At 69.8% G+C, this 20,627-nt stretch overlaps 1 long non-coding RNA gene across 1 annotated transcript; it reads left to right on the top strand.

Moving 5' to 3' along the window:
- Positions 1-206: 206 nt before the first annotated feature.
- Positions 207-20,427, top strand: LOC142824328 (uncharacterized). Its single transcript, XR_012899241.1, has 3 exons — positions 207-721; positions 831-955; positions 19,959-20,427. It is a non-coding gene; the product is annotated as an uncharacterized LOC142824328 (long non-coding RNA).
- Positions 20,428-20,627: the final 200 nt, after the last annotated feature.

The raw sequence follows: 20,627 nt of genomic DNA, 5'->3' as shown, positions 1-20,627 counted from the left end.
GACGTGCGCATGCATGCACACTTCAGAGTGCATGCACACAGTTACACCCCAGCAGAGGGCAGTGTGACGTGCACATGCATGCACACATGAGAGCGCGCACACAGTTACACCCAGCAGAGGGCAGTGTGATGTGCGCATGCATGCACGTACGAGAGCGTGCACAGTTACACCCAGCAGAGGGCGGTGTGACATGCGCATGCATGCACAAGAGTACGCACACACACCCAGCATAGGACATGAGTGCACACACACTTACACCCAGCAGAAGGCAGGTTGTGTCCAGCCGCGCTGGCTCAGTGTAGTCTCTCTCACACATGCCCCCACAGGAGTCAGGAGCACATGGCCTGGACTACCCGTGGTTTTTCTTGTTCCGCTGTAGACTCTTGTGGCAGCACGGTGGATATGCGTCCCTGCAATCCTTTTGCCATGGTTAATTGGACCCTGGTGCTTTGACCCATTTGGCCGTGTCTGTGCCTACGTGGTGCTGGAAACAACCCTTGGGCCCTGGCATGGTCTGCTGGCAGCACCACAGTTGTTGCTGCAACACGTTAATTCTTGCTCCTGTCACCTCTGGCTCCCAAGGTCAATCCCTGGCTTAGGTCCAAAGGGAAACGAGTGTGTCGGGCCTTGTACGTCCCCAGGCCCAGTTAGCACCCGCTGCCACGCCAGTGACTACTCGGCAGGAGGCAAGCAGGCCGGGGGGCGGGAGCCCCCAGAGCAGGTGCAGAGGGGACTGGGAGAGTATTGGGAGCCCAGGCCTGCGGGCGGCGGTGGCTGGAAGATGCTGGCGTTGCATGTCTCGCTCACACCATCCGTCTTGCCTTTCTCAGCACTAACGTTGAATGGCAGGAAGAAAAGAGCCCCCGGAGCGCCAAGCGCCAGGACGCTCGGAAGCAGGAAGAGTCGTGCATGACAATGAGGACGGATCAGAGCGGGAGACAGACAGAAGGAATCAGTGAGTGTCACAGGAGAACGAGGGGGGACAGACGGCAAACGACAGCAGCCCAGTGTGGGGAGGGGGCTGCCCTCTGATGTCATGCCAGGGGCCCGTGTGGCAAAGGAGGCGGGTGCTAGAGCAACAGCACAGAGGGGCTTCCCCAGCGAGTCAGGGTGGGGGGGACCATGGGGGAGGGGGACTCGTCTATTCTCTCCACAGCTGGCAGCCCCCCCAGCCCCGTTGAGCTCTGCTCTGCCCCCCACTGACAGCGGTGAGCATGGAGTCAGGCACCAGGAGAGCCAGCCCCTCGCCAGTGCAGGTGCTGAGAGCTGGGGGGGGAGCCATGGGGCTGCCAGCCTGGCTCAGTCCCATCCCTGCTTCGCCCTCCCCATGCCAGGCGGGCTGTGGAGCTGCCTGTGGGCTCGCGCCCAGGGCCACGGGGCTGCTGTGGCACTTGGCACCTAGCGATGGATGTGGCGTCAGCTGGGTGCGGAGGCCCCTGCTCCAGTCCCTGCTTTGCCTCCTGCAAGCTCTGGGCAGGGCAGGCTGCGGGGAGGGCTTGGCAGGTAGCGCGGGGGGGCAGCCCCCCGGCTCCTATGACAGCCCAGCAACGGCAAAGGAAGGGCTCTGCCTCCAGGGGGCGAGGGGGGTGGGGCGGGGCGGGGCGGGGGCGTGGCTCTGCAGGGGGGCGTGGCTCTGCAGGGACCGGTCCTTGGCCGGGACCACTGGCAAGTTCGGGACCGAACCCGCGGTGCTACAGCTGGAGAAGGCAGATTGGAAGGGGGCCGGGAGCATTGCAGGCCGGGGCAGCCGCCTCCCCTGCAGGCAGGCCTGGGGCCCGGCCTCGACCCCCTGGGGCTGCGGGGCGGAGAGCAGCCACCGTGCGGGGCACAGCCCTGTCTGCCCCAGGCCACGCGGCCTCGCTCCTGCTCCCCACGCGGCCAGCGTGACCGCCCCACAGCTGGGTTAGGCACCAGCCCGCCCCTCCCACGCGCAGACAGGGACCCAGCCCCTAAACAGACACATTCACACCAGAGGGGGCCCCCCCAGACAGACAGGTACGGCCCCCCCCGCGCGTGTGCGCTCCTTCACCCGGCCCCCCCCGCGCGTGTGCGCTCCTTCACCCGGCCCCCCCCCGCGCGTGTGCGCTCCTTCACCCGGCCCCCCCCCGCGCGTGTGCGCTCCTTCACCCGGCCCCCCCCGCGCGTGTGCGCTCCTTCACCCAGCCCCCCCCCCGCGCGTGTGCGCTCCTTCACCCAGCCCCCCCCCCCGCGCGTGTGCGCTCCTTCACCCAGCCCCCCCCCCCGCGCGTGTGCGCTCCTTCACCCGGCCCCCCCCGCGCGTGTGCGCTCCTTCACCCGGCCCCCCCCGCGCGTGTGCGCTCCTTCACCCAGCCCCCCCCCCCGCGCGTGTGCGCTCCTTCACCCGGCCCCCCCCGCGCGTGTGCGCTCCTTCACCCGGCCCCCCCCCCGCGCGTGTGCGCTCCTTCACCCGGCCCCCCCCCCCGCGCGTGTGCGCTCCTTCACCCGGCCCCCCCCGCGCGTGTGCGCTCCTTCACCCGGCCCCCCCCCCGCGCGTGTGCGCTCCTTCACCCGGCCCCCCCCCCCGCGCGTGTGCGCTCCTTCACCCGGCCCCCCCCCCGCGCGTGTGCGCTCCTTCACCCGGCCCCCCCCGCGCGTGTGCGCTCCTTCACCCGGCCCCCCCCCCCGCGCGTGTGCGCTCCTTCACCCGGCCCCCCCCCCGCGCGTGTGCGCTCCTTCACCCGGCCCCCCCCCCCGCGCGTGTGCGCTCCTTCACCCGGCCCCCCCCCCCGCGCGTGTGCGCTCCTTCACCCGGCCCCCCCCCCCGCGCGTGTGCGCTCCTTCACCCGGCCCCCCCCCCGCGCGTGTGCGCTCCTTCACCCGGCCCCCCCCCCGCGCGTGTGCGCTCCTTCACCCGGCCCCCCCCCCCGCGCGTGTGCGCTCCTTCACCCGGCCCCCCCCCCCCGCGCGTGTGCGCTCCTTCACCCGGCCCCCCCCGCGCGTGTGCGCTCCTTCACCCGGCCCCCCCCCCGCACGTGTGCGCTCCTTCACCCGGCCCCCCCCCCGCACGTGTGCGCTCCTTCACCCCCCGGCCCCCCCCGCGCGTGTGCGCTCCTTCACCCGGCCCCCCCCCCGCACGTGTGCGCTCCTTCACCCGGCCCCCCCCCCGCACGTGTGCGCTCCTTCACCCAGCCCCCCCCCCGCGCGTGTGCGCTCCTTCACCCGGCCCCCCCCCGCGCGTGTGCGCTCCTTCACCCGGCCCCCCCCCGCGCGTGTGCGCTCCTTCACCCGGCCCCCCCCCGCGCGTGTGCGCTCCTTCACCCAGCCCCCCCCCCCGCGCGTGTGCGCTCCTTCACCCAGCCCCCCCCCGCGCGTGTGCGCTCCTTCACCCGGCCCCCCCCGCGCGTGTGCGCTCCTTCACCCGGCCCCCCCCCGCGCGTGTGCGCTCCTTCACCCAGCCCCCCCCGCGCGCTCGTTCACACCAGTAGGTGCCTCCCCCCGCAGAGATAGGTCCCCCCCCCCGCACACGCTCCTTCCCGCCAGTGGAGCCCCCCACAGGTGCCCCGCTCAGCGCCACGGCTCCTCGTGTGCACTGGCATCCCCTGCTCCCGCTGGGAACGATGCGCAGGAAGGTGCCTGTGAGTCGTCCCTGCCGGCGCTCAGAGCTGATTAACCAGGGAAAGGGCTGCATGGATCTCCCAGGCACCGTGCGCCTTCCGCAGCCGGCTGGCCCGGGGCAGGGAGCTGTTCACATGGCTCCAGCTCCTGGGCTGGGGAGGCCTCTGATTTCCACAGCCAGCTCTGGGAGAGCTGCTGAAACGGGGCTGCAGTGGCCCCTGCCCCCCTGTGCACGAGCAACCCCATAGGAGGGCCCCCCCCGTGAACCCGGCTCTGCCCCCCCGCAGTGGTAGCAGCTCAGGCCCCCAGGAAGCCTAGAAAAGCAGGAGAGTGTCAGATTGGGGGGGGCTGCATTTCCCAGCAATGGATAATCTCTGCTCCGGGGGGCTGGCCTTGCAGGGTTCATGCTGCGCCCCCCGCCCCCGGCACTGGGGCTGAGATCAGCAAGTGCTGCCCTGCCGCTGGGGCCCCCTGGCTGGAGTCTCAGGGCTGGGCTCAGGCACCCTCACGCCCCAGGGCTGCTGGGCCCTCCTTTGGCTGGTGGCACTGCCAGACCGCCCGGGGCAGGATCACCTGCAGGGCTGCCTGGGGGAGCAGCAGGGGCCTGCTGAGCCCCGTCGACCTGCTCTGGGCGTGTTGCACTCGGGCCTGGAGGCTCCCATAGCTGCCCCAAGAGGGGAGCTGCAGCCCCAGCCCGGTGTCCGTGGGGAGCACCCAGCCCCCTGTACCCGGAGCAGAGGCCGTTGCCGGGCGCAAAGGCGCGCTATTGACTGTGCCTCGTTAATGACGGTCCAGGCCAATCCCAGTAATTGGCCTAATTGATGTGCTAAGGGCTGCTCTGGGGCTGAGGCTTGTGCAAGCGACACGGTGCCCCGCACCCACCTCCGTGGGTCTGGCCCCAATGGCAGTTCTGTGCTGCCACAGGCATGTGGGGGGGAGTGCTGCTCTGCTCCCCTTTGGGGGGTGGACTCGTGCCTGGCACTGCCCCTAGCTGGCCTCTGCTGCTCCTGTGCGGAGGGGGCAAAGGTCTGTAGGTGGGCTCTCCCTGCTGGCTTGAGCCGACCCATGGTGCTGGGGGCGCTGTTCTCTGAACAGGACTGGCTTGGGCAGCGGGCATCTGGCTGGCTCCTTTCACGCCCAGGAGCTCCCCTGCAGCAGCGGGAGGCTGGGAGCTGGTTGGGGAGGCCAGCCCAGCAGGCAAGCGGTGAGCAGGGCTTGTGCCAGCCTCCCAGGGAGCCGGGCTATGGCACGGTGGCGGGGCGTCTGCTCTGTACCCAGGTCCCCCCGCGCTGGGCTGGGATCCCCACTGACCCACCCACACGTGCATTGGCCCGGACACCCAGGCCCAGCCTGGGCAGGGAACAAGGCTCTTCCCGGGGGAGAGACAAAGGGGGGAGGCGGAGACGCCACGTGGCTGGGGGCAGAGCTGGGAGCGGGGAAGCATGGAGGAAGCAGGCTCACCAGTGTAGGGGGTTCAGGGGCTTCCCCCAAGGGAACTAGGGCTGTCGGCCTGCCCTCCTATGCCTGCAGCGGTCCTATGCTGGGCTGGATCTCGGAGGCTGTGGACGGGGGTGCAGGGACCCTGACGCGCCGTCACAAGGGCCAAGGAAGGGAGGCTGACGGGCAGGCTCAGGCCCAGAACTGCTCTGCCTCTGCCTGGGGGAGGGGGCCATCGCTGCCCCACCTTCCCTGTGGCCACGGCCACTTCCGGGGCCCTTTGTAGAGGTGACTGCCGTAGGGAGGTCATCCCACTGCCTCCCAGCTTGGCCCTCAGCCCTGATCTGCAGCCAGCACACTCTAGGGTGGTCTGATTTCTTTAGCCCCGGCCCCCAGCTCTGCTCCTTCCCCTGGCTCAGTCTCTCGCCCAGCAGCCCCGCTCCCTGTCCCTGTCCCTGTATCCCAGCCCAGCCGACAGGCTGAGGGGCTGGAGTCCTCTCTCAGCTGCTCTGCAGTGCTGCAGCCCCCAGCTGTCACGCAGCTCCTTGTGCATCCTCATTTCTCCCCTCGCAATTGGATCAGCAGCTCCGCCGCACAGGCAGCTCCAGCCTGCGGGGGATGCTGTTATCCCCAGCTGCTGGGGGAAGGGGGCCGTGGATGGCGCAGCCAGGAAGAGATGAAGCTCTAGGTGTCAACCCTGCCTCCAGGGCACTGCTGCCGTGTGAGCCAGCGCTTGGCATGACCCAGCTGTGGTGGGGTTTCCGAAATTCACCAGATCATCTGCTCTGCCCTCCAGCGTAACCCCCCCCGTCACCCGGTGAGCCCGTAACGTGGGATTTGAGCATCCCCCAGGACGTGCCAGCAGAGACGGAGCATCCCCCAGGTCTGGGGAGCGTGGCCGCCCTGTGAGCAGCCAATGCCTGGAATGCGGCTGGCACCTCCTGCAGGGGGTCACTCCACACTGGGAGGGGCCACGTGGAGTGCCCCCCAGCTCCACCCATTGAGCCTTGGCCATGGGAGCCTGCTCTGATTGGCTGCTTCCCCACCTCCCCGCCTCCTGTGGAAAAGCAGCCAATCAGTGCTGCTGTGGGAGCCAGGCACCTTCCCCTGAGGGTTTGGCGTAGGAAATGTGGGGCAGGGGATGGGGTCAGAATGAGTCCACAGCTCAAGGTGTCTCCCCTTCCTGCGAGCTTAGGGTCAGTCTGCTCCCCCTCCCGTGTGCAATGGGTCAGTCTGCTCCCTCTCCCCCTCCTGTAAGCAATGGGTCAGTCTGCTCCCTCTCCCCCTCCTGTAAGCAATGGGTCAGTCTGCTCCCTCTCCCCTCCTGTAAGCAATGGGTCAGTCTGCTCTCTCTCCCCTCCTGTAAGCAATGGGTCAGTCTGCTCCCTCTCCTCCTCCTGTAAGCAATGGGTCAGTCTACTCCCTGCTCCCTCTCCCATGTGCAATGGGTCAGTCTGCTCCCTCTCCTCCTCCTGTAAGCAATGGGTCAGTCTACTCCCTGCTCCCCCTCCTGTAAGCAGTGGGTCAGTCTGCTCCCTGCTCCCCCTCCTGTAAGCAATGGGTCAGTCTGCTCTCTCTCCCCTCCTGTAAGCAATGGGTCAGTCTGCTCCCTCTCCCCTCCTGTAAGCAATGGGTCAGTCTGCTCTCTCTCCCCTCCTGTAAGCAATGGGTCAGTCTGCTCCCTGCTCCCTCTCCCATGTGCAATGGGTCAGTCTGCTCCCTCTCCTCCTCCTGTAAGCAATGGGTCAGTCTACTCCCTGCTCCCCCTCCTGTAAGCAGTGGGTCAGTCTGCTCCCTGCTCCCCCTCCTGTAAGCAATGGGTCAGTCTGCTCTCTCTCCCCTCCTGTAAGCAATGGGTCAGTCTGCTCCCTCTCCCCTCCTGTAAGCAATGGGTTGGTCTGTTCCCTGCTTCCCCCTCTTGTGTGCAGTGGGTCAGTCTGCTCTTTGCTCCCCCTCCCGTGACCCCCCACACCTTGATCCTTTTTGTCATTATTTGTCCCCCGACATTAGTTGAACCCTGGGTCTAGTCATGGACTTTGAGAAGTGGGCAGGCTGTGCCCGTCCACCCCTCCCATGAGCAATGGGTCAGTCTGCTTCCCCCCACCTTGAACCCTAGGTTGGTCTGCTCCCCGTATCCCCTCCCCTCGGGTGAGCAGGGGTGCAGCGGTGCGGAGGGGGCTGCGGGAGGAGCGGAGGGGCAGGGTTACCTGGGCTGATAGAAGGGGGGATGCTGGAGCCTGCAGCAGGCCGGGATGCCCCCCTGCAGAGCTGGCCCTGGGGCTGGCTGAGCTGCAGCCTGCGGGGGCAGGGACGTGCTAGCTCTGTTCTGGCCCCGCGCCCACGTTGGGGTGTAACTGGCGCCTGGTCTCAGTCCCTGCCCCATGCAGGGAGGTGATGGTGCAGGGGAGCTTTGCTTGCTCTCTGCACCGGGTGCCTGGCTCCCTCGGGGGCTGCCACAGCCTGAGGCTTCTTGCCCCTGTGTTCAGCCTGCGCCCGTCTCCGGCCCACGCTCACCCCAGCCATGGCAGCAGGGAAGTGGCCGGACAGCTACGAGGGCGGCCAGGAGCAGCTGGCTCTGGGCTGCCCTTCTGAGGCTGTTCCCCAGGAGCCAGGCTGCTGGGCTCCAGGGGGGCTGCAGAGGCCGGGCCTTGCTGCTCTGTCCTCTCCCTTGCTGCACATCTCTGGCAGGCGGGTGCCGCATTAGTGCTCAGCCCTTCCTGCTGCCATCCATCATTTCTGATCCAATAAATTACAGCACCATTAAAATGCAATGGGAATTGTTCGCTGTGTTTTAGAGACACAAGCCCTTAAATTTCAATTTGTTTAGTGGATGATGAATGGGGAGTTGTGCTTGATGCTGGAGCCACATCCAGCAGGGAGGGAGGGAGCTGTCCAGTCAGCCTCCGCCACAGCCTCTCTCCTCCCCTTGGCGCAGTGAAGGGCCCAGGGTGAGGTCCAGGAAGGAACCAGCCAGAGCCTGCTAGACCGAGTCTGTCTGGCCTGGCAGCAAGCTGGGGCCTTGTGATTAGTGCTCAGCTCCGGATTTAGCCTGATAAGGAGAAACCCCAGCCCAGTGGGTTCCTGGGGCCTGTGGGCCTGGGCTGGAAGGGGCGCCAGTGCCTGCCACGTGCCATGGCTGGAGGGGGGGCCAGGCTGTCTGGGTTCCCTTCCTAGTTCTCAGGGGGCAGGCACCTGGGTTCTGTTCCAGGCTGAGAAGGAAATGGCCACAGCAGCGCGGGCCACGAACCCAGCCGACACCAGACAGTTCGTCGGGCCAGGAGCTCAGGGTCTGTGGGTGCAGGCAGGAAGGGGGTGGTCAAATGGCAGCCTGCCGCAGGGGGGCAGACAGGGCAGCGGCCTGTGAGTCTGCGCCCCCGGGCAGAGCGGCGAGATGGCCTACACCCCACTCCTGAAGTCAGGCGTTGTGGGGCCTGCCTGAGGGGAGACTGACCGAAGCCCAGCTAGTTGCCCAGGTGTTCCAGAGGGCTGGATCCTGTCCTGGCCGGGAGCAGCCAGACACCCGCTGGGAGCGTTTCAGGCCCTGTGGCAGGAGAAGGCAGGAGACGGCCTGCAGCCTGCCCCAGAGCAGGGAGGGGCCGGTCGCAGGCTGGATCTGGCAGGTGAGGCTTGTGTAGGAATGCGAGTTGAATCACCTGGCCCGGGGTGGCTCATTGCTCGGCCCATGCTGCGTCACTGCCTGCACGGAGCACCAGACAGAGCAATTGGAGCGTTTCCATCCCAGCCTGGATTGACTCACAACGCTCATTTGTTCTCATCTGGCCCCTTGCCAGAGCTGTCCCCAAGGGGCCGGGGCTGCACCGGGGTCACGGGGTCAAAAATGTCCCCATGAGGTCGGGGCTGCGCTGGGGTCACCGGGCCTGAGATGTCCCCAAGGGTTCGGGGCTGAGCTGGGGTCACCGGGCCTGAGCTGTCCCCAAGGGGTCGGGGCTGCGCCGGGGTCACTGGGCCCGAGCTGTCCCCAAGGGGTCGGGGCTGTGCTGGGGTCACTGGGCCCGAGCTGTCCCCAAGGGGTCGGGGCTGCACCGGGGTCACTGGGCCTGAGCTGTCCCCAAGGGGTCGGGGCTGCGCCGGGGTCACTGGGCCTGAGCTGTCCCCAAGGGGTCGGGGCTGCGCCGGGGTCACCGGGCCTGAGCTGTCCCCAAGGGGTCGGGGCTGCGCCGGGGTCACTGGGCCCGAGCTGTCCCCAAGGGGTCGGGGCTGCACCGGGGTCACTGGGCCCGAGCTGTCCCCAAGGGGTCGGGGCTGCACCGGGGTCACGGGGCCCGAGCTGTCCCCAAGGGGTCGGGGCTGCGCCGGGGTCACCGGGCCCGAGCTGTCCCCAAGGGGTCGGGGCTGCGCCGGGGTCACCGGGCCCGAGCTGTCCCCAAGGGGTCGGGGCTGCGCCGGGGTCACCGGGCCCGAGCTGTCCCCAAGGGGTCGGGGCTGCGCCGGGGTCACCGGGCCCGAGCTGTCCCCAAGGGGTCGGGGCTGCGCCGGGGTCACCGGGCCCGAGCTGTCCCCAAGGGGTCGGGGCTGCGCCGGGGTCACCGGGCCTGAGCTGTCCCCAAGGGGTCGGGGCTGCGCCGGGGTCACCGGGCCCGAGCTGTCCCCAAGGGGTCGGGGCTGCGCCGGGGTCACCGGGCCCGAGCTGTCCCCAAGGGGTCGGGGCTGCGCCGGGGTCACCGGGCCCGAGCTGTCCCCAAGGGGTCGGGGCTGCGCCGGGGTCACCGGGCCCGAGCTGTCTCCAAGGGGTCGGGGCTGCGCTGGGGTCACCGGGCCCGAGCTGTCCCCAAGGGGTCGGGGCTGCGCCGGGGTCACTGGGCCTGAGCTGTCCCATGGGCAGAGCTGGGGCCTGGGTGCCCCGACTGTGCGTGTCCAGCCGTGCCAGGTTCGGGTCGTGCCTCTTGCATGAGCCCTAGTGCCGGCCGCCTGGCTCTGAACACTTGGCTTGGGATAATGATGGCTCCCTGCTGCGTATTTTACCCTGTATGGCTGAGACACTCTCAGCTAAATGCCGCCTGCCTGCCATCGCCTCGCGTAGCCTAATTCAACATGCTACCGACAGGAGCCCGCGCAGCTCGCCATGCGGCCACCCTGGCCTCGGCCCCAGAGGGGCGTGTGCCGGGGCCCGGCGGGCGGGAAGTGCCAGGCCTCTCCGGCTGCCCGGCTGCCCCTGAACGGCCTGGCGCCCCCGAGCACACGCAGCTGCACGGGCTTTCCAGAGGGCTTCCCGCTTCCCGACCTCGGAAACCGGCCTCTACAGCCAGGGAGCCGGCATCTCCCTGCCCCGCCCCTGCCCCGCCTCTTCCCCCTCCCTGCCCTGCCCCGCCCCTGCCCCGCCTCTTCCCCCTCCCTGCCCTGCCCCGCCCCTGCCCCGCCGCTTCCCCCTCCCTGCCCTGCCCTGCCCCTGCCCCGCCGCTTCCCCCTCCCTGCCCTGCCCTGCCCCTGTCCCGCCTCTTCCCCCTCCCTGCCCTGCCCTGCCCTGCCCCTGCCGCTTCCCCCTCCCTGCCCTGCCCCGCCCCTGCCCCGCCGCTTTCCCCTCCCTGCCCTGCCCCGCCCCTGCCCCGCCGCTTCCCCCTCCCTGCCCTGCCTCTGCCCCGCCTCTTCCCCCTCCCTGCCCTGCCTTGCCCCTGCCCCGCCTCTTCCCCCTCCCTGCCCTGCCCCGCCCCTGCCCCGCCGCTTCCCCCTCCCTGCCCTGCCCCGCCCCTGCCCCGCCTCTTCCCCCTCCCTGCCCTGCCCTGCCCCTGCCCCGCCTCTTCCCCCTCTCTGAGGGCTTCCCGCTTCCCAACCTCGGAAACCGGCCTCTACAGCCAGGGAGCCGGCATCTCCCTGCCCCGCCCCTGTGTCACGTTGCTGAATTGGAGGGAAGCAGCCAGATCGCTGCTGCACCCCTAGGTGGGGGTGTTGGCCCCAGAAATTGGTGTGGGGGGAGCCATGTGGGGTATTGAATGGGAGATTATTGTTTGTTAATCTTATGTACGCTATTTATGTGAGTGTATAATGTCTGTGTGTGTAGGTAGGAATCTGTAATCTGTGTGGAAGCTGAATATTTCTGTGAATGTGGTTAAGCATTGCTATGGACAGGCTGAGTAGCAAAGCCCTGTGGGACAATGGCTCTCAATAGGCTATGGACACACCCAAAGAATGGGATTTGTCACCTGAGGGCAGCCAGCAGGAAACACAGAGATTGGCCTCTGACCAGGTGACTTGCTGCATACAAGAAGAGGCCAGGAAGGAGTATAAAGAGGCCATGTGGTCGATGCCATTTGGTTCTCAGCTCAGCACTTCATCCCAGAGGCAGCACTGCAGGGATTGAAGAGCCCAGAAGACCTGTGAACCCATCCTGATCGTAGGATGTGCAATAAGAACTTTTTAACCAGCAGCTGCAACATCTCTGCTAGAGCCTGCATCGAGAACTGGGAGATTCGGTGCATGTAACGTACTGTACTTTAATAACCTTACTCTCAGGCTTTTCTTTCTTGTAATAATAAACCTTTAGATATAGATTCTAAAGGATTGGCCCAGCGTGATTTGTGGGCAAGGTCCAGAGGGTAAATTGACCAGGGATCTGTGGCTGGTTTCTTGGAACCGGACAGAACTTGTTCGGGGTAGGTGGGATTGGGTGCTAGGACCCCCCACCTGTGTATGAGGCCCGGGGCCATCTGGGGCACGGATATTGCTGGGGTGTCGGAGGGGTTTTGCTCGTGAGGCTTCAGGCAGGTTGCTGAAGCGCTCTGTGGGACTGGTTTGTGGCCGGTTTGGAGAGGTCGCCAGTCAGGGGGACTGTAAGGAGCCCCGGATTCGAGCAATTCGCCCTGAGCGGACGCCCTCAGCTGTGCCCAGACACGGCCCGGTCTGTCACACCCTGCCCCGCCTCTTCCCCCTCCCTGCCCTGCCCCGCCGCTTCCCCCTCCCTGCCCTGCCCTGCCCCTGTCCCGCCTCTTCCCCCTCCCTGCCCTCCCCTGCCCCTGCCCCGCCTCTTCCCCCTCCCTGCCCTGCCCCGCCCCTACCCCGCCTCTTCCCCCTCCCTGCCCTGCCCCGCCCCTGCCCCGCCGCTTCCCCCTCCCTGCCCTGCCCTGCCCTGCCCCTGCTCCGCCTCTTCCCTCTCCCTGCCCTGCCCTGCCCCTGCCGCTTCCCCCTCCCTGCCCTGCCCCTGCCCCGCCTCTTCCCCCTCCCTGCCCTGCCCCTGCCGCTTCCCCCTCCCTGCCCTGCCCCGCCCCTGCCCCGCCGCTTCCCCCTCCCTGCCCTGCCCCGCCCCTGCCCCGCCCCTGCCCCGCCGCTTCCCCCTCCCTGCCCTGCCCTGCCCGTCCCGCCGCTTCCCCCTCCCTGCCCTGCCCTGCCCCTGCCGCTTCCCCCTCCCTGCCCTGCCCCTGCCGCTTCCCCCTCCCTGCCCTGCCCTGCCCCTGTCCCGCCTTTTCCCCCTCCCTGCCCTGCCCCGCCCCTGCCCCGCCGCTTCCCCCTCCCTGCCCTGCCCTGCCCCTGTCCCGCCTCTTCCCCCTCCCTGCCCTGCCCCGCCGCTTCCCCCTCCCTGCCCTGCCCTGCCCCGCCGCTGCCCCGCCTCTTCCCCCTCCCTGCCCTGCCCTGCCCTGCCCCTGTCCCGCCTCTTCCCCCTCCCTGCCCTGCCCCGCTGCTGCCCCGCCTCTTCCCCCTCCCTGCCCTGCCCTGCCCTGCCCCTGTCCCGCCTCTTCCCCTTCCCTGCCCTGCCCTGCCCCTGTCCCGCCGCTTCCCCCTCCCTGCCCTGCCCTGCCCCTGCCGCTTCCCCCTCCCTGCCCCACCCCTGCCCCGCCGCTTCCCCCTCCCTGCCCCTCTCGGGGGCCCCTCTCACCTGGGGGGTCCCCCCCTCTGCCTCCGGGACGGCGCCTCTCGGGCCTCCAGCCGCCTCCTCCGCCGTGAGCCCCTCGGGGGTCCCCTCCCCCGGCCCCGCCGCAAGGAACGGTGCCCCCTCTCCCCCAGAGCAGAGCGACTCAGCCCCCACCGAACAGGCGGGGCTATTGGGCTTTGAACAGCGACGGATCCTCCGGTCGGTCGGCCTGGCCCCAGCCCCGCGCCAGCCTCCCCTGCAGCCGGCTGAGTCCTGCCTGCCCTGCCCTGCCCTCAGCCCCAAACAGCCCCCGGCTCCCTCCAATAGCCCCGCAACAGCCCCCGGCTCCCCGCAACAGCCCCTGCCCCGGCCATTGTCCTCTCCCCTGGTAAGAGGGTCGCCTGGGCCCCTCTTCCCCACCCCCCGTCCAATGTTCCCCCCTCGCTGGGGCCAGCTGGGCCGGTTGCCAGGTTCCCTCCGCAGCCCCTTGTCTGCCTCTGGCCAGACCCGGCCGTGTCCTCTGAGCAGGGGGGGGGGCACCAGGGTCCCAGACGCCCCGGCTGCACCTCTGGGCTGTTCCCTGAAACCACAAACTCTCCCCCCCCCCATCACATTGAACCAGCAACATCCGGGCACTGAGCCCCCCCCGTATGCAACCCCCCCTTTGAGCCCCCAGACTCCCCCTTCCTCAGACCCTCTCTCCCTGCTCCTGCCCCGCCTCTTCCCCCTTGGCCCTGCCCCTGCCCTGGCCCTCCCTCTTCCCCCGAAACCCTGCCCCTCTTCCCCGCCTGTCCCTCTGCTCTCCCTGCCCCTTCCCACCCCCACCGGCTGGGCTCCCGCTGCTCCGGGGCTAGGACAGAAATGTAACCAGCCCAGGCGCTGGGCCGTGGGGCCAGCACTGCCCCTGGCCTGGACCCACACGGGCCTGGGGAGCCGGTCGGCCCAGCAGGGGCACTGCGGGGCCACGGCTGTCACTTCTCTAACCGAATGCCGGTTTGTTTCCTTCGGGGTCCCACCGGTGCCTTGGGCGCGGGATATTTCCTGTGCCGGGGCTCGCAGAGGCCGCCTGGGGGAGGCTACAGCACAACAGGCGTGAGCAACAAGCGGGGGCGGGCGGAGCTGCGGGGGTCACCTGCTGGCCTTGCCAGGGCTGCTCCCGGGGGCCGTGCCAGAGCCAGGCCGGGCGAGCAGGGCCCTTGGCTCCTCTCCCCCCATCCGGCCGCCCCGCTGCTCCTCCCTCGTCCTAGGACCCTGCCGGGGCTGCTCCCGGGGGCCGTGCCAGAGCCAGGCCGGGCGAGCAGGGCCCTTCGCTCCTCTCCCCCCATCCGGCCGCCCCGCTGCTCCTCCCTCGTCCTAGGACCCTGCTGGGGCTGCTCCCGGGGGCCGTGTCAGAGCCACGCCGGGCGAGCAGGGCCCTTCGCTCCTCTCCCCCCATCCGGCCGCCCCGCTGCTCCTCCCTCGTCCTAGGACCCTGCTGGGGCTGCTCCCGGGGGCCGTGCCAGAGCCAGGCCGGGCGAGCAGGGCCCTTCGCTCCTCTCCCCCCATCCGGCCGCCCCGCTGCTCCTCCCTCGTCCTAGGACCCTGCCGGGGCTGCTCCCGGGGGCCGTGTCAGAGCCAGGCCAGGCAAGCTCCTCTCCCCCCATCCGGCTGCCCCGCTGCTCCTCCCTCGTCCTAGGACCCTGCTGGGGCTGCTCCCGGGGGCCGTGTCAGAGCCAGGCCGGGCGAGCAGGGCCCTTCGCTCCTCTCCCCCCATCCGGCCGCCCCGCTGCTCCTCCCTCGTCCTAGGACCCTGCCGGGGCTGCTCCCGGGGGCCGTGTCAGAGCCAGGCCGGGCGAGCAGGGCCCTTCGCTCCTCTCCCCCCATCCGGCCGCCCCGCTGCTCCTCCCTCGTCCTAGGACCCTGCTGGGGCTGCTCCCGGGGGCCGTGTCAGAGCCAGGCCGGGCGAGCAGGGCCCTTCGCTCCTCTCCCCCATCCGGCCGCCCCGCTGCTCCTCCCTCGTCCTAGGACCCTGCCGGGGCTGCTCCCGGGGGCCGTGTCAGAGCCAGGCCGGGCGAGCAGGGCCCTTCGCTCCTCTTCCCCCATCCGGCCGCCCCGCTGCTCCTCCCTCGTCCTAGGACCCTGCTGGGGCTGCTCCCGGGGGCCGTGCCAGAGCCAGGCCGGGCGAGCAGGGCCCTTCGCTCCTCTTCCCCCATCCGGCCGCCCCGCTGCTCCTCCCTCGTCCTAGGACCCTGCTGGGGCTGCTCCCGGGGGCCGTGTCAGAGCCAGGCCGGGCGAGCAGGGCCCTTCGCTCCTCTTCCCCCATCCGGCCGCCCCGCTGCTCCTCCCTCGTCCTAGGACCCTGCTGGGGCTGCTCCCGGGGGCCGTGCCAGAGCCAGGCCGGGCGAGCAGGGCCCTTCGCTCCTCTCCCCCATCCGGCCGCCCCGCTGCTCCTCCCTCGTCCTAGGACCCTGCTGGGGCTGCTCCCGGGGGCCGTGTCAGAGCCACGCCGGGCGAGCAGGGCCCTTCGCTCCTCTCCCCCCATCCGGCCGCCCCGCTGCTCCTCCCTCGTCCTAGGACCCTGCCGGGGCTGCTCCCGGGGGCCGTGCCAGAGCCAGGCCAGGCGAGCAGGGCCCTTCGCTCCTCTCCCCCATCCGGCCGCCCCGCTGCTCCTCCCTCGTCCTAGGACCCTGCTGGGGCTGCTCCCGGGGGCCGTGTCAGAGCCAGGCCGGGCGAGCAGGGCCCTTCGCTCCTCTCCCCCCATCCGGCCGCCCCGCTGCTCCTCCCTCGTCCTAGGACCCTGCTGGGGCTGCTCCCGGGGGCCGTGTCAGAGCCAGGCCGGGCGAGCAGGGCCCTTCGCTCCTCTCCCCCCATCTGGCCGCCCCGCTGCTCCTCCCTCGTCCTAGGACCCTGCCGGGGCTGCTCCCGGGGGCCGTGCCAGAGCCAGGCTGGGCGAGCAGGGCCCTTCGCTCCTCTCCCCCATCTGGCCGCCCCGCTGCTCCTCCCTCGTCCTAGGACCCTGCCGGGGCTGCTCCCGGGGGCCGTGCCAGAGCCAGGCTGGGCGAGCAGGGCCCTTCGCTCCTCTCCCCCATCTGGCCGCCCCGCTGCTCCTCCCTCGTCCTAGGACCCTGCCGGGGCTGCTCCCGGGGGCCGTGTCAGAGCCAGGCCGGGCGAGCAGGGCCCTTCGCTCCTCTCCCCCCATCCGGCCGCCCCGCTGCTCCTCCCTCGTCCTAGGACCCTGCTGGGGCTGCTCCCGGGGGCCGTGCCAGAGCCAGGCCGGGCGAGCAGGGCCCTTCGCTCCTCTCCCCCATCCGGCCGCCCCGCTGCTCCTCCCTCGTCCTAGGACCCTGCTGGGGCTGCTCCCGGGGGCCGTGTCAGAGCCAGGCCGGGCGAGCAGGGCCCTTCGCTCCTCTCCCCCCATCCGGCCGCCCCGCTGCTCCTCCCTCGTCCTAGGACCCTGCTGGGGCTGCTCCCGGGGGCCGTGCCAGAGCCACGCCGGGCGAGCAGGGCCCTTCGCTCCTCTCCCCCATCTGGCCGCCCCGCTGCTCCTCCCTCGTCCTAGGACCCTGCTGGGGCTGCTCCCGGGGGCCGTGCCAGAGCCAGGCCGGGCGAGCAGGGCCCTTCGCTCCTCTCCCCCCATCTGGCCGCCCCGCTGCTCCTCCCTCGTCCTAGGACCCTGCTGGGGCTGCTCCCGGGGGCCGTGTCAGAGCCAGGCCGGGCGAGCAGGGCCCTTCGCTCCTCTTCCCCCCATCCGGCCGCCCCGCTGCTCCTCCCTCGTCCTAGGACCCTGCTGGGGCTGCTCCCGGGGGCCGTGCCAGAGCCAGGCCGGGCGAGCAGGGCCCTTGGCTCCTCTCCCCCCATCCGGCCGCCCCGCTGCTCCTCCCTCGTCCTAGGACCCTGCTGGGGCTGCTCCCGGGGGCCGTGTCAGAGCCAGGCCGGGCGAGCAGGGCCCTTGGCTCCTCTTCCCCCCATCCGGCCGCCCCGCTGCTCCTCCCTCGTCCTAGGACCCTGCCGGAGCTGCTCCCGGGGGCCGTGCCAGAGCCAGGCCGGGCGAGCAGGGCCCTTCGCTCCTCTCCCCCATCCGGCCGCCCCGCTGCTCCTCCCTCGTCCTAGGACCCTGCTGGGGCTGCTCCCGGGGGCCGTGCCAGAGCCAGGCCGGGCGAGCAGGGCCCTTCGCTCCTCTCCCCCCATCCGGCCGCCCCGCTGCTCCTCCCTCGTCCTAGGACCCTGCTGGGGCTGCTCCCGGGGGCCGTGTCAGAGCCAGGCCGGGCGAGCAGGGCCCTTCGCTCCTCTCCCCCCATCCGGCCGCCCCGCTGCTCCTCCCTCGTCCTAGGACCCTGCTGGGGCTGCTCCCAGGGGCCGTGTCAGAGCCAGGCCGGGCGAGCAGGGCCCTTCGCTCCTCTCCCCCATCCGGCCGCCCCGCTGCTCCTCCCTCGTCCTAGGACCCTGCTGGGGCTGCTCCCAGGGGCCGTGTCAGAGCCAGGCCGGGCGAGCAGGGCCCTTCGCTCCTCTCCCCCATCCGGCCGCCCCGCTGCTCCTCCCTCGTCCTAGGACCCTGCTGGGGCTGCTCCCGGGGGCCGTGCCAGAGCCAGGCCGGGCGAGCAGGGCCCTTCGCTCCTCTCCCCCATCCGGCCGCCCCGCTGCTCCTCCCTCGTCCTAGGACCCTGCTGGGGCTGCTCCCGGGGGCCGTGTCAGAGCCAGGCCGGGCGAGCAGGGCCCTTCGCTCCTCTCCCCCCATCCGGCCGCCCCGCTGCTCCTCCCTCGTCCTAGGACCCTGCTGGGGCTGCTCCCGGGGGCCGTGTCAGAGCCAGGCCGGGCGAGCAGGGCCCTTCGCTCCTCTTCCCCATCCGGCCGCCCCGCTGCTCCTCCCTCGTCCTAGGACCCTGCTGGGGCTGCTCCCGGGGGCCGTGTCAGAGCCAGGCCGGGCGAGCAGGGCCCTTGGCTCCTCTTCCCCCATCCAGCCGCCCCGCTGCTCCTCCCTCGTCCTAGGACCCTGCTGGGGCTGCTCCCGGGGGCCGTGCCAGAGCCAGGCCGGGCGAGCAGGGCCCTTGGCTCCTCTCCCCCCATCCGGCCGCCCCGCTGCTCCTCCCTCGTCCTAGGACCCTGCCGGGGCTGCTCCCGGGGGCCGTGTCAGAGCCACGCCGGGCAAGCAGGGCCCTTGGCTCCTCTCCCCCCATCCGGCCGCCCCGCTGCTCCTCCCTCGTCCTAGGACCCTGCTGGGGCTGCTCCCGGGGGCCGTGTCAGAGCCACGCCGGGCAAGCAGGGCCCTTGGCTCCTCTTCCCCCATCCGGCCGCCCCGCTGCTCCTCCCTCGTCCTAGGACCCTGCCGGGGCTGCTCCCGGGGGCCGTGTCAGAGCCAGGCCGGGCGAGCAGGGCCCTTCGCTCCTCTCCCCCCATCCGGCCGCCCCGCTGCTCCTCCCTCGTCCTAGGACCCTGCCGGAGCTGCTCCCGGGGGCCGTGTCAGAGCCACGCCGGGCAAGCAGGGCCCTTGGCTCCTCTTCCCCCATCCGGCCGCCCCGCTGCTCCTCCCTCGTCCTAGGACCCTGCCGGGGCTGCTCCCGGGGGCCGTGCCAGAGCCAGGCCGGGCGAGCAGGGCCCTTGGCTCCTCTCCCCCCATCCGGCCGCCCCGCTGCTCCTCCCTCGTCCTAGGACCCTGCCGGGGCTGCTCCCGGGGGCCGTGTCAGAGCCAGGCCGGGCGAGCAGGGCCCTTCGCTCCTCTCCCCCCATCCGGCCGCCCCGCTGCTCCTCCCTCGTCCTAGGACCCTGCTGGGGCTGCTCCCGGGGGCCGTGCCAGAGCCAGGCCGGGCGAGCAGGGCCCTTGGCTCCTCTCCCCCATCTGGCCGCCCCGCTGCTCCTCCCTCGTCCTAGGACCCTGCCGGAGCTGCTCCCGGGGGCCGTGTCAGAGCCAGGCTGGGCGAGCAGGGCCCTTCGCTCCTCTCCCCCCATCCGGCCGCCCCGCTGCTCCTCCCTCGTCCTAGGACCCTGCTGGGGCTGCTCCCGGGGGCCGTGCCAGAGCCAGGCCGGGCGAGCAGGGCCCTTCGCTCCTCTCCCCCCATCCGGCCGCCCCGCTGCTCCTCCCTCGTCCTAGGACCCTGCTGGGGCTGCTCCCGGGGGCCGTGTCAGAGCCAGGCCGGGCGAGCAGGGCCCTTCGCTCCTCTCCCCCCATCCGGCCGCCCCGCTGCTCCTCCCTCGTCCTAGGACCCTGCCGGGGCTGCTCCCGGGGGCCGTGTCAGAGCCAGGCCGGGCGAGCAGGGCCCTTGGCTCCTCTCCCCCCATCCGGCCGCCCCGCTGCTCCTCCCTCGTCCTAGGACCCTGCCGGGGCTGCTCCCGGGGGCCGTGTCAGAGCCAGGCCGGGCCCTCCTGCCCGTGGGGTTTCAGGGCAGGGCTGGGTGCTGTGCCAGGAAGGGCACTAGGCCGCTGCTGCCTGCATCTGCCCAGCTCCCGGCGCTGCCCCAGGCCAGGTTCTCGCGGGGCCCAGCTTTCACCTCTCCTGCTAGCGAAGCGCCTCCAGTCCCAGCCTGCAGCCGCCCGGCATGGGGCAGGTCACAGGCTCTGCCCAGCTGGCCGGAGGCTGTGGAAATGTGAGGAGATTCGCTAACCAGGCTGCTGCAGTTCCCGGTTTTTTTCCCCTTTGTTCCCATCCAAATGTTAATTTTATGGAGGCCTTTATAAATCTTCCAGCCTTCCCCTGTCCACGGGCGACACAGATTTCATCTTGTTGAGAGGTGACACTTCTGGCCTTTGGTACCAGGCTATCAATTTAATGCGCTGAGTGTAATAAAAACCACAGGACCATATTAACTCCCAGTTACTCTGCGGCTGCTTCCTCAGCCCTTTCCACGGGCCTGAAAACCTCTTGCCAAGCGAGAGCCTCGCCCAGGCCCATGCAGGGGCTGCAGCAGGTGGGTCCGACTGCCTGAACTGGCCCAGGACTGGGAGCCACCTCCCATCGAGGGGCAGGGGGCACGAGGCTCACGTCCCCAGAGCCAAAAGCCAGTGTGTGTCCCTCTGCAGTCGTGTCCCCAGGTGGGCCCTGGCACGTTATTGGATTGTGAGGGGAGCAGCCGGGTCACTGGGGGGGGTTCGCCCCAAAGGTGGCACAAAGGGGGTCATGGGAGGGGTCAAACAAAAGGTTACTTTCCTCTGATTCTGTATCTGCTCTTCATAGATCTGTGTAATGTCTGTGTGTGGAGTCAGGAATCGGTGATCTGTGTGGAGACTGGACGTCTCTCTGGCTGTGGTTGAGCACTGGGCAGAGCCCGGCCTATGGACATGCTAATTAGCGCGGCCCTGTGGGACAATGGCTCTCAATGGGCCAAGGACACACCTCGGGAATGGTGACCGACGCCTAAGGGCTACCAGCAGGGAACACAGTGATAGGCCGCTGGCCAGGTGACCTGCTGCAGCCAAGAAGAGACCAGGAAGGGGGTATAAAGAGGCCATGTGGCTGACTCCATGTTGGTACTCAGCTCAGCACTTCATCCCAGAGGCAGCACTGCAGGGATCGAAGAGCCGGAAAGACCTGTGAACCCATCCTGATCGTAGGATGTGCAACAAGGACTTTTAAGCCAGCAGCTGTAACATCTCTGCTAGAGCCTGCATCGAGGACTGGGAGATTCAGTGCATGTAATGTACTATCCTTTAACAACCTTACTCTCATGCTTTTCTTTATTGTAGCAATAAACCTTTAGATGTTAGATGCTAAAGGATTGGCCCAGCGTGATGTGTGGTAAGGTCCAAAGGGTAAATTGACCAGGGATCTGTGGCTAGTTTCTTGGAACCGGACAGAACTTGTTCGGGGTAGGTGGGATTGGGTGCTAGGACCCCCCACCTGTGT

Source organism: Pelodiscus sinensis, unplaced genomic scaffold (genome assembly GCF_049634645.1).
Source record: "Pelodiscus sinensis isolate JC-2024 unplaced genomic scaffold, ASM4963464v1 ctg98, whole genome shotgun sequence".
Taxonomy (NCBI): Eukaryota; Metazoa; Chordata; order Testudines; family Trionychidae; genus Pelodiscus; species Pelodiscus sinensis.
Note: the sequence above shows the minus strand (reverse complement) of the source record. Positions and strands in the feature narration are given on the sequence as shown.